Genomic DNA, 16,825 nt, shown 5'->3' with positions numbered 1-16,825 from the left:
CCAAAAAAAAAAAAAAAAAAAAAAAAAGCCTCTGACCTTCACCAAACCTTTACTAAAGAAGACTGATGCTGTTACAAGTTAGAAGTGTGCTCGTTGAGGATCTGCTTGAAACAGTGGAGCCTTTACCAGTTAGGCCAAGAGAGACCAGGAGTGCAGAATGGAGTTGGCACTGGGCCTGAGGTGCCTCCTCAGGCCTTACGGGGAGCAGGGCGGACCACGCCTTGGGGTCCCCTTCCAGGCAAGGCCTAACCCTGGATGCAACTCCCGCTACCCTAAAGTAAGCTGAGCTTCAAGAATCTACAGCTGAGATAAAAGGTCCAACGTTTGCTGCCCAGGAAATACCAACAAGAGGTCAGAACTTTCTGGAACTTTAAAAAATTCAAATCTTTTTTTTTCCCTTCTAAGTCAATAAGGCTTTATTTTTATCTTTTCCATTTTTTAAAAATTAAAGTATAGTTAATCCACAATGTTGTGTTAGTTTCAGGTACACAGTAAAGTGACCCAGGCACACACACATATACGTATCTATTGCCTTCCAGATTTCCCCTCACCACTAAAGAATCCAAATCTTACCCACTTCTTTGCCAAGAACAGTTTTCTCAGCTTGACTTTCGACCCACTCAGGGTGAGGCAAGATGTGAAGAGGTTATGATCACAGAATTTGAGACAGATATGGATTTGAATCCTGGCATGGCCACTGATTCTTTGCGTGAACTTGGACAAATTACCCACATTCTGTTGTTTTTTTTTTTTTCCATCTATGAAGTGAGAATGATAACACCTTCCTCCCAGGATTTTTGTGAAGAGTAAATGAGAAAATGATTATGATTCACTTGAAGGAGTGCTTGACACACAGACAGGGCACAGTGATAGCCAGTTATTAATATTGTCCTTATGATTTTTTTAAATATAGATTTTATTCCTACAGTTCAAATTTATTTCCCTTTTTTTTTTTGCAATTACTTTATGTCAAATTTTTTGCCACATGGCATATCGGATCCTAGCTCCTCAACCAGGGATCAAACCCGTGCCCCCTGCATTGGAAGCACGGGGTCTTAACCACTGGACCACCAGGGAAGTCCCATGTCCTTATGATCTTAATATCTCTTTTGTATGATCATTTCATTTTGGTAGCAAAGGAACTCATGGGCCAACATGACAAGGTGGTCTTCTCCAAATGGTTTTTCCTTTTGGTATTAAAAAAAGGAAAGAAAGAAACCAAGGTCATATTAATATTATATTAATAATGAGAATGTACTCATTCTCATGGTGTTTCCTGATAAACTGAATAAATGAATAAAACAAGACTCTGTATTTCCTGGTCAAATGTACCCAGCCTTAGCTCATTTTACTGTTTCACTTTATTATGCTTTGAAGATATTGCATTTTTTATCAGCTGAAGGTTTGTGGCAACCCTGGGTCAAGCAAGTCTATCGGCTATTTTTCCAAATAGCATTTGCTCCCTTCGTGTCTCTATGTCACATTTTGGTAACTCTCACAATATTTCAAATTTGGTCATTATTGTTTTATTTGTGATGGTGATCTGTGATCAGGGATCTTAGATGTTACTCCTATGACTCACTGAAGGCTCAGATGATGGTTAGCATTTTTTACCAACAAGGTATTTTTATATTAATGTATGTACATTGTCTTTTTTCCCAATTTATACTTTCTTTTTTTAATTAATTTTTGTTGGAGTATAGTTGCTTTACAATGTTCTGTTAATTTCTACTGTACAGCAAAATGAATCAGCTATACTTATATATATATCCCCACTTTTCTGGATTTCCTTCCCATTTAGGTCACCACAGTGCATTAAGTAGAGTTCCCTATTTTATACATAGTATCAATAGTGTACAGGTGTCAATCCCAATCTCCCAATTCCTCCCACCCCATCCCCTTTCCCCCTTGGTATCCATACATTTGTTCTCTATGCCTGTCTCTCTATTTCTGCTTTGCAAATAAGATCATCTATACCATTTTTCTAGATTCCACATATATGTGTTAATATATGGTACTTGTTTTTCTCTTTCTGACTTACTTAACTCTGTACGACACTCTCTAGGTCCATCTGTACATTGTTTTTTAAGACATAATGCTATTGCACACTTAATAGACTATGGTAGAGTGTAAACAAAACTTTAATATGCACTGCAAAATCAAAAAATTGTGTAACTTCCTTTATTGGGATATTCGCTTTATTGCAGTGCTCAGGAACCAAACCTGCGACAGCTCCAAGGTGTGACTGTACTTGAGACAAAAGTGGTTCAATCTCCTTTTCTTGTCCGGGTCAGGAAAGGAAACAGGAAAATGACAGAATGTGGGATTCAGTTAAACCATGAGAGTGGTTAATTATTAAAGTTGCCCCACAGGATCCGTATGTCATATCCTACGTGCAGCAATCTGCCATTTATGCTTCCTTTAAAAAGAAGATAAAAATGATAATTTTTTTAACATCTTTATTGGAGGATAACTGCTTTACAATGGTGTGTTAGTTTCTGCTTTATAACAAAGTGAATCAGCTATACATATACATATATCCCCATATGTCCTCCCTCTTGCGTCTCCCTCCCACCCTCCCTATCCCACCCCTCTAGGTGGTCACAAAGCACCGAGCTGATCTCCTTGTGCTATGCAGCTGCTTCCTACTAGCTATCTATTTTACATTTGGTGGTGTGTATATGTCCATGCCACTCTCTCACTTCATCCCAGCTTACTCTTCCCCCTCCACGTTTCCTCAAGTCCATTCTCTACGTTTGCATCTTTATCCCTGTCCTGCCCCTAGGTTCTTCAGAACCAATTTTTTTTTTTTAGATGCCATATATATGTGTTACCATATGGTATTTGTTTTTCTCTTTCTGACTTACTTCACTCTGTATGACAGACTTTAGGTCCATCCACCTCATTACAAATAACTCAATTTCATTTCCTTTTATGGCTGAGTAGTATTCCATTGTATATGTGCCACATCTTCTTTAACCATTCATCTGTTGATGGACATTTAGGTTGCTTCCATGTCCTGGCTATTGTAAATAGAGCTGCAATGAACATTGTGGTACGTGATTCTTTTTGAATTATGGTTTTCTCAGGGTATATGCCCAGTAGTGGGATTGCTGGATCATATGGTAATTCTATTTTTAGTTTTTTAAGGAAACTCCATACTGTTCTCCATAGTGGTTGTATCAATTTACGTTCCCAAGAACAGTGCAAGAATGTTCCCTTTTCTCCACACCCTCTCCAGCATTTATTGCTTGCAGATTTTCTGATGATGGCCATTCTGACTGGTGTGAGGTGATATCTCATTGTAGTTTTGATTTGCATTTCTCTAATGATTAGTGATGTTGAGCATCCTTTCATGTGTTGGTTGGCAATCTGTATATCTTCTTTGGAGAAATGTCTATTTAGGTCTTCTGCCCATTTTTGGATTGGTTTGTTTTTTTGATATTGAGCTGCATGAGCTACTTGTAAATTTTGGAGATCAATCCTTTGTCAGTTGCTTCATTTGCAAAATTTTTCTCCCATTCTGAGGGTTGTCTTTTCATCTTGTTAATGGTCTCCTTTGCTGTGCAAAAGCTTTTTAGTTTCATTAGGTCCCATTTGTTTATTTTTGTTTTTATTTCCATTTCTCTAGGAGGTGGGTCAAAAAGGATCTTGCTGTGATTTATGTCATAGTGTTCTGCCTATGTTTTCCTCTGAGAGTTTTATAGTGTCTGGCCTTACATTTAGGTCTTTAATCCATTTTGAGTTTATTTTTCTGTATGGTGTTAGGGAGTGTTCTAATTTCATTCTTTTACATGTAGCTGTCCAGTTTACCCAGCACAACTTATTAAAGAGGCTGCCTTTTCTCCACTGTATATTCTTGCCTCCTTTATCAAAAATAAGGTGACCTTATGTGTGTGGGTTTACCTCTGGGCTTTCTATCCTGTTCCATTGATGTATCTCTCTGTTTTTGTGCCAGTACCATACTGTCTTGATTAATGTAGCTTTGTAGTATAGTCTGAATTCCAGGAGCCTGATTCCTCCAGCCCCATTTTTCTCTCAAGATTGCTTTGGCTATTCAGGGTCTTTTGTGTTTCCAAACAAATTGTGCAATTTTTTGTTCTACTTCTGTAAAAAATGCCATTGGTAGTTTGACAGGGATTGCATTGAATTGTAGATTGCTTTGGGTAGTATAGTCATTTTCACAATGTTGATTCTTCCAATCCAAGAACATGGCATATCTCTCCATCTGTTTGTATCATCTTTAATTTCTTTCATCAGTGTCTTATAGTTTTCTGCATACAGGTCTTTTGTCTCCTTAGGTAGGTTTATTCCTAGGTATTTTATTCTTTTTGTTGCAATGGTAAATGGGAGTGTTTCCTTAATTTCTCTTTCAGATTTTTCATCATTAGTGTATCGGAATGCAAGAGATTTCTGTGCATTAATTTTGTATCCTGCTACTTTACCAAATTCATTGATTAGCTCTAGTAGTTTTCTGGTAGCATCTTTAGGATTCTCTATGTAGAGTATCATGTTATCTGCAAACAGTGACAGCTTTACTTCTTCTTTTCTGATTTGGATTCCTTTTATTTCTTTCTCTTCTTGGATTGCTGTGGCTAAAACTTCCAAAACTATGTTGAATAACAGTGGTGAGAGTGGACAACCTTGTTTTGTTCCTGATGTTAGAGGAAATGGTTTCAGTTTTTCACCATTGAGAATGATGTTGGCTGTGGGTTTGTCATATATGGCCTTTATTATGTTGAGGTAAGTTCCCTTTATGCCTACTTTCTGGAGAGTTTTTATCATAAATGGGTGTTGAATTTTGTTGAAAGCTTTTTCTGTATCTATTGTGATGATCATATGGTTTTTCTCCTTCAATTTGTTAATATGGTGTATCATGTTGATTGATTTGTGTATATTGAAGAATCTTTGCATTCCTGGGATAAACCCCACTTGATCATGGTGTATGATCCTTTTACTGTGCTGTTGGATTCTGTTTGCTAGTATTTTGTTGAGGATTTTTGCAACTGTGTTCATCAGTGATATTGGCCCGTTGTTTTCTTTCTTTGTGACATCTTTGTCTGGTTTTGGTATCAGGGTGATGGTGGCCTTGTAGAATGAGTTTGGGAGTGTTCCTCCCTCTGCTATATTTTGGAAGAGTTTGAGAAGGCTAGGTGTTAGCTCTTCTCTAAATGTTTGATAGAATTCACCTGTGAAACCATCTGATCCTGGGCTTTTGTTTGTTGGAAGATTTTTCATCACAGTCTCAATTTCAGTGCTTGTGATTGGTCTGTTTATATTTTCTATTTCTTCCTGGTTCAGTTTCGGAAAGTTGTGCTTTTCTAAGAATTTGTCCATTTCTTCCAGGTTGTCCATTTTATGGGCATAGAGTTGCTTGTAGTAGTCTCTCATGATCCTTTGTATTTCTGCAGTGTCAGTTGTTACTTCTCCTTTTTCATTTCTAATTCTATTGATGTGAGTGTTCTCCCTTTTTCTCCTAATGAGTCTGGCTAATGGTTTATCAATTTTGTTTATCTTCTCAAAGAACCAGCTTTTAGTTTTATTGATCTTTGCTATTACTTTGTTCATTTCTTTTTCATTTATTTCTGAACTGATATTTATGATTTCTTTCCTTCTGCTAACTTTGGGGGTTTTTTGTTCTTCTTTCTCTAATTGCTTCAGGTGTAAGGTTAGGTCGTTTATTTGAGATGTTTCTTGTTTCTTGAGGTAGGATCGTATTGCTATAAGCTTCCCTCTTAGAACTGCTTTTGCTGCATCCCATAGGTTTTGGGTCGTCATGTTTTCACTGTCATTTGTTTCTAGGTATTTTTCGATTTCCTCTTTGATTTCTTCAGTGATCTCTTGGTTATGTAGTAGTGTATTGTTTAGCCTCCATGTGTTTGTATTTTTTACAGATTTTTTTCCTGTAATTGATATCTAGTCTCATAGCGTTGTGGTCAGAAAAGATACTTGATACAATTTCAATTTTCTTAAATTTACCAAGACTTGATTTGTGACCCAGGATATGATCTATCCAGAGAATGTTCCATGAGCACTTGAGAGGAAAGTGTATTCTGTTGTTTTTGAATGGAATGTCCTATAAATATCAATTAAGTCTATCTTGTTTAATGTATCATTTAAATCTTGTGTTTCCTTATTTATTTTCATTTTGGATGATCTTTAGCACCCCACTAAAGTCCCCTACTATGAATGTGTTACTGTCAATCTCCCCTTTTATGGCTGTTAGCATTTGCCTTATGATAAGTAATGAGGTGCTCCTATGTTGGGTGCATAAATATTTACAATTGTTATATCTTCTTCTTGGATTGATCCCTTGATCATTATGTAGTGTCCTTCTCTGTCTCTTGTAATAGTCTTTATTTTAAAGTCTATTTTATCTGATATGAGAATTGCTACTCCAGCTTTCTTTTGGTTTCCATTTGCATGGAATATCTTTTTCCATCCCCTCACTTTCAGTCTGTATGTGTCCCTAGGTCTGAAGTGGGTCTCTTGTAGACAGTATATATACACGTCTTGTTTTTATATCCATTCACCCAGTCTATGTCTTTTGGTTGGAGCATTTAATCCATTTACATTTAAGGTAGTTATCGATATATATGTTCGCATTACCATTTTCTTAATCGTTTTGGGTTTGTTATTGTAAGTCTTTTCCTTCTCTTGTGTTTCCTGCCTAGAGAAGTTCCTTTAGCATTTGTTGTAAGGCTGGTTTGGTGGTGCTAAATTCTCTTAGCTTTTGCTTGTCTGTAAAGGTTTTAATTTCTCCATCGAATCTGAATGAGATCCTTGATGGATAGAGTAATCTTGGTTGTAGGTTTTTCCCTTTCATCACTTTAAATATGTGCTGCCAACCCCTTCTGGCTTGCAGTTTTTCTGCTGAAAGATCAGCCGTTAACCTTATGGGGACTCCCTTGTATGTTATTTGTTGTTTTTCCCTTGCTGCTTTTAATATTTTTTCTTTGTATTTAATTTTTGACAGTTTGATTAATATGTGTCTTGGCATATTTCTCCTTGGATTTATCCTGTATGGGACTCTCTGCGCTTCTTGGACTTGATTGACTATTTCCTTTCCCATAGTAGGGAAGTTTTCAATTATAATCTCTTCAAATATTTTCTGAGTCCCTTTCTTTTTCTCCTCTTCTTCTGGGACCCCTATAATTCTAACGTTGGTGTGTTTATTGTTGTCCCAGAGGTCTCTGAGACTGTCCTCAATTCTTTTCATTCTTTTTTCTTTATTCTGCTCTGAGGTAGTTATTTCCACTGTTTTATCTTCCAGATCACTTATGCATTCTTCTGCCTCAGTTATTCTACTATTGATTCCTTCCAGAGAATATTTTTAAATAAATTTATTTATTTATTTTTGGCTGCATTGGGTCTTTGTTGCTGCACGCGGGCTTTCTCTAGTTGCATCGAGCGGAGGCTACTCTTCGTGCGGTACGCGGGTTTCTCATTGCTCTGGCTTCTCTTGTTGCAGAGCACAGGCTCTAGGCACGTGGGCTTCAGTAGTTGTGGCACTTGGGCTCAGTAGTTGTGGCGCACGGGCTTAGTCACTCCACGGCATGTGGGATCTTCCCGGACCAGGGCTCAAACCTGTGTCCCCTGCATTGGCAGGTGGGTTCTTAACCACTGCGCCACCAGGGAAGCCCCCTTCTAGAGAATTTTTAATTTCATTTATTGTGTTGTTCATCATTGTTTGTTTGCTGTTTAGTTCTTCTAGGTCTTTGTTAAACATTTCTTGTATTTTCTCCATTCTATTTCCAAGATTTTGGATCATCTTTACTGTCATTACTCTAAATTCTTTTTCAGGTAGACTACCTATTTCCTCTTCATTTGTTTGGTCTGGTGGGTTTTTACCTTGCTCCTTCATCTGCTGTGTGTTTCTCTGTCTTCTCATTTTGCTTAACTTACTGTGTTTGGGGTTTCATTTTCATAGGCTGTGGGTTTGTAGTTACCGTTGTTTTTGGTGTTTGCCCCCAGTGGCTAAGGTTCATTTAGTGGGTTGTGTAGGCATCCTGGAGGAGGGAACTAGTGCCTGTGTTCTGGTGGATGAGGCTGGATCTTGTCTTTTTGGTGGGCAGGACAGTGTCCGGTGGTGTGTTTTGGGGTGTCTCTGAACTTATTATGATTTTAGGCAGCCTCTGTGCTAATGGGTGGGGTTGTGTTCCTGTCTTGCTAGTTGTTTGGCATAGGGTGTCCAGCACTGTAGCTTGCTGGTCATTGAGTGGAACTGGGTCTTAGTGTTCAGATGGAGATCTCTGGGAGAGCTTCTGCCATTTGATATTATGTGGAGCCGGGTGGTCTCTGGTGGACCAATGTCCTGAACTCAGCTCTCCCACCTCAGAGGCACAGACCTGACACCCCACTGGAGCACCAAGACCCTGTCAGCCACATGGCTCAGAAGAAAAAGGAGCAGAAAAAGAAAGAAAGAAAAAAATAAAATAAAATAAAGTTATTAAAATAAAAAATAACTTAAAAATTATTAAAAATAAAAAAAGTTAATTAAAAAAAGAAAAAGAAAGAAGAGAGCAACCAAACCAAAAAATAAATCCACCAATGATAACCAGCACTAAAAACTATACTAAAAAACAAAAACAAAAAAACGGACAGACAGACCCTAGAACAATAACTCTAAATACGAAACTAAGATAAACATAAAACCAAAAACAAATCAGATGCAGAAAGCGAACCCCAAGTCTACAGTTGCTCTCAAAGTCCACTGCCTCAATTTTGGGATGATTTGTTGTCTATTCAGGTATTCCACTGATGCAGGGTACATCAAGTTGATTGTGGAGATTTAATCCGCTGCTCCTGAGGCTGCTGGGAGAGATTTCCCTTTCTCTTCTTTGTCTGCACAGCTCCTGGGGTTCAGCTTTGGATTTGGCCCCGCCTCTGCGCCTCTGCGTGTAGGTCGCCTGAGGGCGTCTGTTCTTCGCTCAGACAGGACGTGGTTTAAGCAGCAGCTGATTAGGGGGTTCTGGCTCACTCAGGCCGGGGGGAGGGAGGGGTATGGAATGCGGGGAGAGCCTGTGGAGGCAGAAGCCAGCATGACATCGCAACAGCCTGAGGTGCGCCATGTGTTCTCTCCGGGAAGTTGTCCCTGGATCACAGGACCCTGGCAGTGGCGGGCTGCACAGGTTCCCGGGAGGGGAGGTGTGGATGGTGACCTGTGCTCGCACACAGGCTGCTTGGTGGCTGCAGCAGCAGCCTTAGTGTTTCATGCCCCGTCTCTGGGGTCCACGCTGTTAGCCGCGGCTGGCGCCCATCTCTGGAGCTCCTTTAAGCGGCACTCTGAATACCCTCTCCTCCCGCACCAGGAAACAAAGCGGCAAGAAAAAGTCTCTTGCCTCTTCGGCAGCTCCAGACTTTTCCCGGACTCCCTCCTGGCTGGCTGTGGCGCACTAGCCCCCTTCAGCCTGTGTTCACGCAGCCAACCCCAGCCCTCTCCCTGGGATCTGACCTCCGAGGCTCAAGTCTCAGCTCCCAGCCCCCACCCGTCCCGGTGGGTGAGCAGACAAGCCTCTCAGGCTGGTGAGTGCTGGTCGGCACCGATCCTCTGTGCGGGAATCTCTCCACTTTGCCCTCTGCATCCCTGTTGTTGCGCTCTCCTCCGTGGCTCCGAAGCTTCCCCCTGGCAACCCACCGTCTCCGCCAGTGAAGGGGCTTCCTAGTGTGGAAACTTTTCCTCTTTCACAGCTCCCTCCCTGAGACGCAGGTCCCATCCCTATTCTTTTGTCTCTGTTTTTTTTTCCCTTTTGCCCTACCCAGGTATGTGGGGAGTTTCTTGCCTTTTGGGAAGTCTGAGGTCTTCTGCCAGCGTTCAGTAGGTGTTCTGTAGGAGTTGTTCCACATGTAGATGTATTTCTGATGTATTTGTGGGGAGGAAGCTGATCTCCACGTCTTACTCCTCCACCATCTTGAAGGTCTCCCCCAAAATGATAATTTTTAAGTGCATTTGAATTGTAGCAGAAAGTCCAGTTGTGCCAGCATGGGCAATTTGGCCCAGCATATTGACACAGAATGTGTTTTTGGTTTTTAATTATAACATACAATCTGTTCTGAGATGATTTCCATCTAGACACAGGTGTCCGATTAGATGACAAGTGGTGGCCGGTACTGATCTTCCCACATGCTGAGGGAGCTTACCAGTCCTGTTTACAGCTAAACTATTTATTTATGGACATCTGTTGTTCCTTTCTTCTCATAGTCTCTCTGATCTGCCTCCATTTTTGGCTGAGAGGGTTGATGCTGAGAGAGGAGAAGAGAGGTCTCCAGCAGTCACACTAGTTCATGTTTCCTCAGGAAACAGGAAGGATGCCAAGGAAGGTAACCTTCAGCTGCATGTGTGCAAAGGGACTAAGTCTTCTCATTTGTTTTCCTTAGGGTGCTTCTCACAGAGTGGGACCCTCAATACATATTTGTCAGGCTAAGGAAAGGGAAAAGAATTCTCTATTCCAGGGAAGGTTCAGGGGAGAATCAGGAGGACAAAGGAACATTCTGTGAATACCCTAGGGATGCAGGAGAGTTTATGGAAGGGGGCTCAGGAGGGGCCCAAAGGAGGTCCAAGATGGGATGTCAGGAGACACACACCAGTCCTCTTGGAACAGGACAGACACTGTGGGTCACATGTTGAGTGGTGACTTAGGACAAAAGAGGCAAGTCGTGATGAGACCTCAGGGTCCCAAATAGTGAAACTGTGCAGTTTGAGTGTAATGACAGATGACTAGGCCCTGTGGTACCCAGAGTCTGAGGGCAGTGGTCGGGGGGAGGGATGGGCATGCTCTGGGATGCTTGTGCCCAGCCAGTTTCTGCAGACCCTAGCTCAGAAGCTGTCCTCATTCCCGGCGGTTAGGAGAGCACTCTGGGCACACTCCATCCCTGAATCCAGGAGAGGCTCCACAGGAGTGGCCCCATCCCAGGGTGCGGACACAAAGGATGTGAAGACAGTGCTGCTCAGCCTCTATCACCACCGTCACGCATGCGCAGCCCACTGCCCAGGCGTTCTCAAACTCACTTAAAGCCTCTGTAATCTGGGGCCAGAGTGAGAACTCGGTCCCTCTCCTTCCCAACATAATTAGGAGCTACAGGAATGGCACTTCTGGTTCTGTCTGCATTGTGCTACTGGGGAGTCCTGGGAAAACACAACCTCAAGATGCAATTATTATTATTATTATTATTATTATTATTTTGGCCGTGCTGCAGGGCCTGCGGGATCTTCGTTCTGCGACCAGGCATCCAACCACACACCCTGCAGTGGAAGTGCAAAGTCTTAATCCCTGGACCACCAGGGAAGTCCCAAGATGCAATTATTTTTATCCTCTCTTCCACAAGCCCTCCTTTCTCCTTTAAAGTTCTTGGTCCAGAGCAAATTTTTCTCCTTTAGAAAAAAAATCAGGAGATTCTGAATGCCTGGTCCATAGGCAGGGAGAGCAAATATTAGGGAGAGGAAGAGCCTGGCACGCCCCTGGGGCCCTGGGCTCAGTCTCCAGGAACAGTCCCATCTCCCAAGGAAAACGGCACCCTCAAGGCCTCTGGGGCTGGCTGTAAGCAGCGCTATCCCAGGACCTACCCAGATAACCTGACTGTGTCCACTCGTCTCCAACAACAACTTACAAAATCAATTAAGTGGAACCATATGAAATTACCAGTAGTTCTACCAATTACCCCCATGGAAATTTCATATGGAAATTTCATATGGAATTTTCATATGGAAATTTCATATGGCTCAACCTAACATGATCTAGGATAATAACTCCTCCTGTGTCCCTACACCAACAATAAATAGTTAATTGAGGTATAGATAGTAAAAATTAAACATCCTAATCCCCAGTCCTCAGCCACTAGCCAGCAGCTTCCAGGAAAGGGTACAGAAAAAGGTGCTCTTGTAGCATCATTTTTTGGTTAATTTCGTACAGCAACATAAATTGACTCAACCTGACAATACTGCTGCTTTTGCCTCAAACGCCCCCAATACAAATGTCTACAGGGTTTTTCCCCAGCACCCATCAAGGCCATGCATGCAGCAGAACTTTCACGAAGCCACTCCTCTGCTCAAGAGCCTATGGTGACTCCTTAGTAGCAGCTTTGAGGGCCAAACCCTTGACATGGAAGGCGCTCCCTCATCCAGCGGCCCCTCACCCATCCCAACCCGACTCCACCGTCACTCTCGCACTCATCCAAGCCTCACCATCATGTAAGACCTGAGACCCGTATCCACCACCAAACCCTCCCTGACTTCACAAGTTCACAGTCAGAGCTCCCTCGTCTGACTCTCTGTTCATTCATGAAACATTTCATTTGAATGCTTGAGACCCTTCCTTTTGCACACCTCAGCTCACTGTTACTTTATCTTCAAAGGTGTAAGTATTCTCAACTAAACTCAGGCTCTCCAAAGGCAGAGACTGTGGATTATGCAAACTCTCCTCCTCTGTCCTAGTACATATGATAAGCACATGAGATTTGGGAAACCCGTTTTCAGTCCTAACATCAGCACATATATCATGTCTCAGGCTTCTGGCTCTCCTTGTAAATAATTGAGTGTCATTAGTTTCCACATTGGTAGACATCCCACAACAGACCTTAACTAGATGAAACAAGTAACGTTGCAGAAAACACGATCACAGACATCCACTGACTACCAGTAAATGTGCCAAGGTAGCATTTGTCAAGAACAGCTAATACAGGCAGGGAAGAGCAGCGTATTTCTTCAGAGTTTTGTGAAAGCTTCATTTTAGAGTTGCACAAAGAACGTGAACATGGGGTCAGAAGCTCTAATTTAAATCCTGGTCCTACCAGGCTCTAAGTAGCTGTGTGACCTTGGGAACATTATGTGATATTTCTGAGCCTCAGTTTCTACATGGGCTAAACTTGGTACCTCACCCCTGCCTGCTGCTTAGCACAGAGTGGGCACTCAGACTGTGTTTATTTTCTTCCCTCTCCCTCTCCAACCTCTTGTAACCTTGGTTTTCCCCCAAATCCACGTACATGTCAAGGGCAAAGAGTACACGATGCTAAATGTGACTCAGCAGGGTGAATTTGTCATTTATGTAGTGACTGAAATAGAAAACCAGTAGGGACAGGATATTAAGAGCAACACTTGGGCAGATCTAAGCATACAGCTCCTGTGGGGAGAGAAACTTCACGTTCACTGATCCTAGAATTACCTGACTGGTGTGAGCCAATAAGCTCAGTTACTGCATAAGCATTTTGCTGTTATTACCTCTAATGGGTTTGGCTCCTAGCAACTGTGCCTCCTATCTGATACCACAATTCAGATGAATTAACATAACCCAGTTTCACAACGGTCATCTCTATGTTTTTCCACTGAAAAGGCTACCAAAATGACTGGAAATCACATGAACCCAGTTTCTTTTCTAATCATTTATTATTCCTTTGTTCAGGCTGCTAATCATCAAGTTTAGGGTCAAGACAAAGTAATGAAAATATACTGCTAAAATGAAGCTTTTCCTTATCTTCTTTCATCAGAACAAAGGAAGTGTACATTTTCCTAGTCATTTAAATATATATATATATATATATATACACACACACTTATTTATTTAATTTGGTTGTGCTGGGTCTTAGTTGCAGCAGGCGGGCTCCTTATTTGCGACACTCAGCCTCCTTAGTTGTGGCATGCAAACACTTGGTTGCGGCATGCCATGTGGGATTTAGTTCCCTGACCAGGGATCGAACTCAGGCCCCCTGCATTGGGGGCGTGGAGTCTTAACCACTGCACCACCAGCCAAGTCCCTTCCTAGTCATTTTTTAACCATAACCCATATGCCTAATTACACCACAAAGAAAAACTACGTCCAAGGTCGGCATCCACTTTGGAATTCTTGCCTTGGCTCCTATAATAACATGCTAGAAAAAGAAATAGGAGAATCACACCCAAATTGCTATAGGATATAAATAATACATAATCACTCTTTAAGCATTACTAATCCTGAGTATTAAAAGAAATGGAAATTGGTGTTTTAAAACATCTGGTAATATGCAATGCAACAACACAAAAATGCCTGGCAAATAAAAGTCAATGTAATGCATCCAATGACATGTAATCCCCCTTCCTAGCAGGGAAGCTCCACTTGAAATACTTTCCCTTTTATCAACCTTTCATTCCTTAATGGTGTCACCAGACTTATGGCCTCAGTAGGCAGTGCTAAGAGACGATTCACCTCCATTCTTCTGTGGGAGATGGAGTGGAACTGGCTGAAATCATTTTCCTTTTCACTGAGTAATCATTTGTCCTGGGCTTTTTCCAGGGCTTTGTTTGGGAACAAACTCATTTTGCTCATATGCAAATCTGAGGCAGGAGAAACATTTGCGAACTTATATTTGATTATGCAAACATCCCAAGGAGGATTTCCTAAACGAATAAAAAATTGGAACGCAGCCCTTTACTAAGCCTCGAAAATGCTACTGTTTCATAACTGGGAGGCCTGGCCAATGGCTGTATTGATCAAAACTGGGGAAATTAACAAGGGTAAGGTAATAAAATGAAATGCCATGCTATTTATTGTCTGTCATCACTGATGACACTCTAATTAACGTCATTGCTACCTAATCTTCTTTATTACCAGGAGGACATCAACCAAGCCATCAGAAACAGAGTAATTAAAAAGACGTTTTCCAGTTCTCATCTCAGAAGTGCCCCAGTTTTGGGTTGTTTTTTACCTGCTGACCTTCCCATGCCAATTCCCCAAGTGCCTCTCAGCATGTTGGCACAAGAGCCCTCTATGGTCTCTCGGTGAGGGATGTTTGCCAGTCCTTGTTACAACAGATACCTGATACATTTTTTCTAAGCTACTCACTGATTTAACGATGACCTTTACTGTCCCAGCTACCTTGAAATTGTGATGCATTTTATGCAGTGCCTCTGTTGTTTACAAGGGGATTCTAAAGTGAACCAGCTTACATGTCGTTCCTCGTTTTCAAAGCTAATCTCTGACCACGCTCAATAATTCTCATCCTCCCTCCCTCAGTTTTCCGCTCACCCTGATCTGGTCCTGCATATTCTACCCATCTCATAATCACATCACAGTTTCCACTTCCTCCTCTGCTAGTTTTATTTTGTCTGAAGAATCTTCATACTCCATGCAAGCCAGAAGGTATTCCCCTCTCTCCCCAGATGTCCCAGGTCACACCAAGACAAAAATGACTGACGACCGAAGTATGAACTTTTCCCTGTTGTCACTCACCTGCCTCCTTTGAGCATCCTGCTAAAGTGGCAAAGCCAGCACCTCCCATTTCCGATATACCATGTTCTACAGGGCAGGGCTTCTAAAATGCTAATGTGCACACACGCCACTGGGGACCGTGTTAAAGTGCAGGTCCCAATTCAGTCAGTCCAGGTCGAGGGTGGGGCTGAGATTCTGCAGCTCTAACACGGTCCCATGTGATACAATGCTGCAGGCCCAAGGACCACGCTTTGAGAAGCAAAGCTATAGAGTTAAGCTATAGAGAGAAGTTCCAAGTATCCTTCCAGGAATGCTGGTCAACCATTAGCATTTTGAAAGCGGCCCATAAACGATTCCCTAAAGTAGTGTTACAACAAACAGTATCTTTATTTTCATAATGTGAATAAGCGATGTGTGATAAGTAATCAAAACAGGACATCACCCGTGCGGTGGAACACAAAATCCACTCAGGATTTCCTTGCCAAACGGTTTTCTTTCAAGTACAGCAAACAGAAGCGGGGGGAGGGAGCGATGAAGGATTTGACTACCCAGAGTGGACCAGCAGCATCGGTATCCCCTGGGAGATCATTAGAAATGCAGGATTTCAGACCCCACTCCAGACCTACAGAATCAGATTCTGCATTTTAACAAGATCCCCAGATGATCTGATGCACATTGAAGTTTGAGGAGCACTGCTTTGGACGGTCTCTTACTTCATCCAACCAGTTAGTGGAACCAAAGTACACAGAGCACAACGGGAGGGATCAGAAGGTCCTTGGACTCGTACATATCCATTTGATTAACCCCGAGAGCATGGCAGTGTGACCCAACCAAATCCAAACTGGGATCCAAGGCAGCCAGTGGCCCAGGGCTGGGACCTATTTGCACCAGCTGCCAAATGGGCAGGAAGGGAGCGGGCGCAGGGGGCAAAGGAGATGTTCTGTGCCCAGGTATAACGGACACCTGGGAGGAGATCAGGCCCGGGGGCAATGACAAAAGAGGGGACAGCTTGGAATCTATGCCCTGCCCTCCAAGCCTTGGAACACAGAGTTAAGGATGGACGCTGAGGGAGATGTGTTTTGAAAGCCTGTGCGAGGCACTGGAACCCAAATGCGGAGGTACAACAGAGTAAGCAGAGAACCAGCCCCCTGCCTCCCCAGCGCAGCAGGAGGGGGCAAGGCGGTGCCCTGGGGACACACTGGCAGCCAGGGGACAGCAAGACCAGGGGAAGTGAGGAGGGACATCATGACTGGAGGAAGAAGAGGAGCCACGGTGCACCTGAGCGCAGGTGACGTCCTCCCCGGGGGACTCCGAGGACTTGGGCCGAGGTCCTGTGAGAGCAGGTGGGGCCGCTGGGACTCCACGCTGGGCATTAATATTAACATGGCCTCGTTTGCTCCCAGGCTGGTGAGGCCTCGGACATGCCAGTGACCACGACAATAACCTTCTCTCCAACTGCAGGTCCTCCAGGTGAACCCTTCTCCCGCCCTCTGATTATTCCGTCACGCGAAGCCTGCACGCTCCTCTTTTTGCTTTTGCTGCCCTGTGTGCCACTGTTGTCCCTCACGTTGTCCTCCTTTGTGACATCCGATACCGATTTGCTTTGACTGAGGCTTCCCCTGGGGACAGCTTCTCTTTCGGTCTGACCC

At 42.8% G+C, this 16,825-nt stretch overlaps 1 protein-coding gene across 1 annotated transcript in view; it reads right to left on the bottom strand.

The window, feature by feature from the left end:
* DCLK3 (doublecortin like kinase 3) overlaps window positions 1–16,825 on the bottom strand; it is a 47,676-nt gene that overhangs the window by 16,925 nt on the left and 13,926 nt on the right. The window lies entirely within an intron of this gene.

The sequence above is a fragment of the Aethalodelphis obliquidens genome, unplaced genomic scaffold (assembly GCF_003676395.1).
Source record: "Aethalodelphis obliquidens isolate GAN/ISIS:26980383/991018 unplaced genomic scaffold, ASM367639v1 scaffold62, whole genome shotgun sequence".
In the NCBI taxonomy this organism is placed as follows: Eukaryota; Metazoa; Chordata; class Mammalia; order Artiodactyla; family Delphinidae; genus Aethalodelphis; species Aethalodelphis obliquidens.
This window is presented reverse-complemented; position numbering and strand designations above follow the sequence as displayed.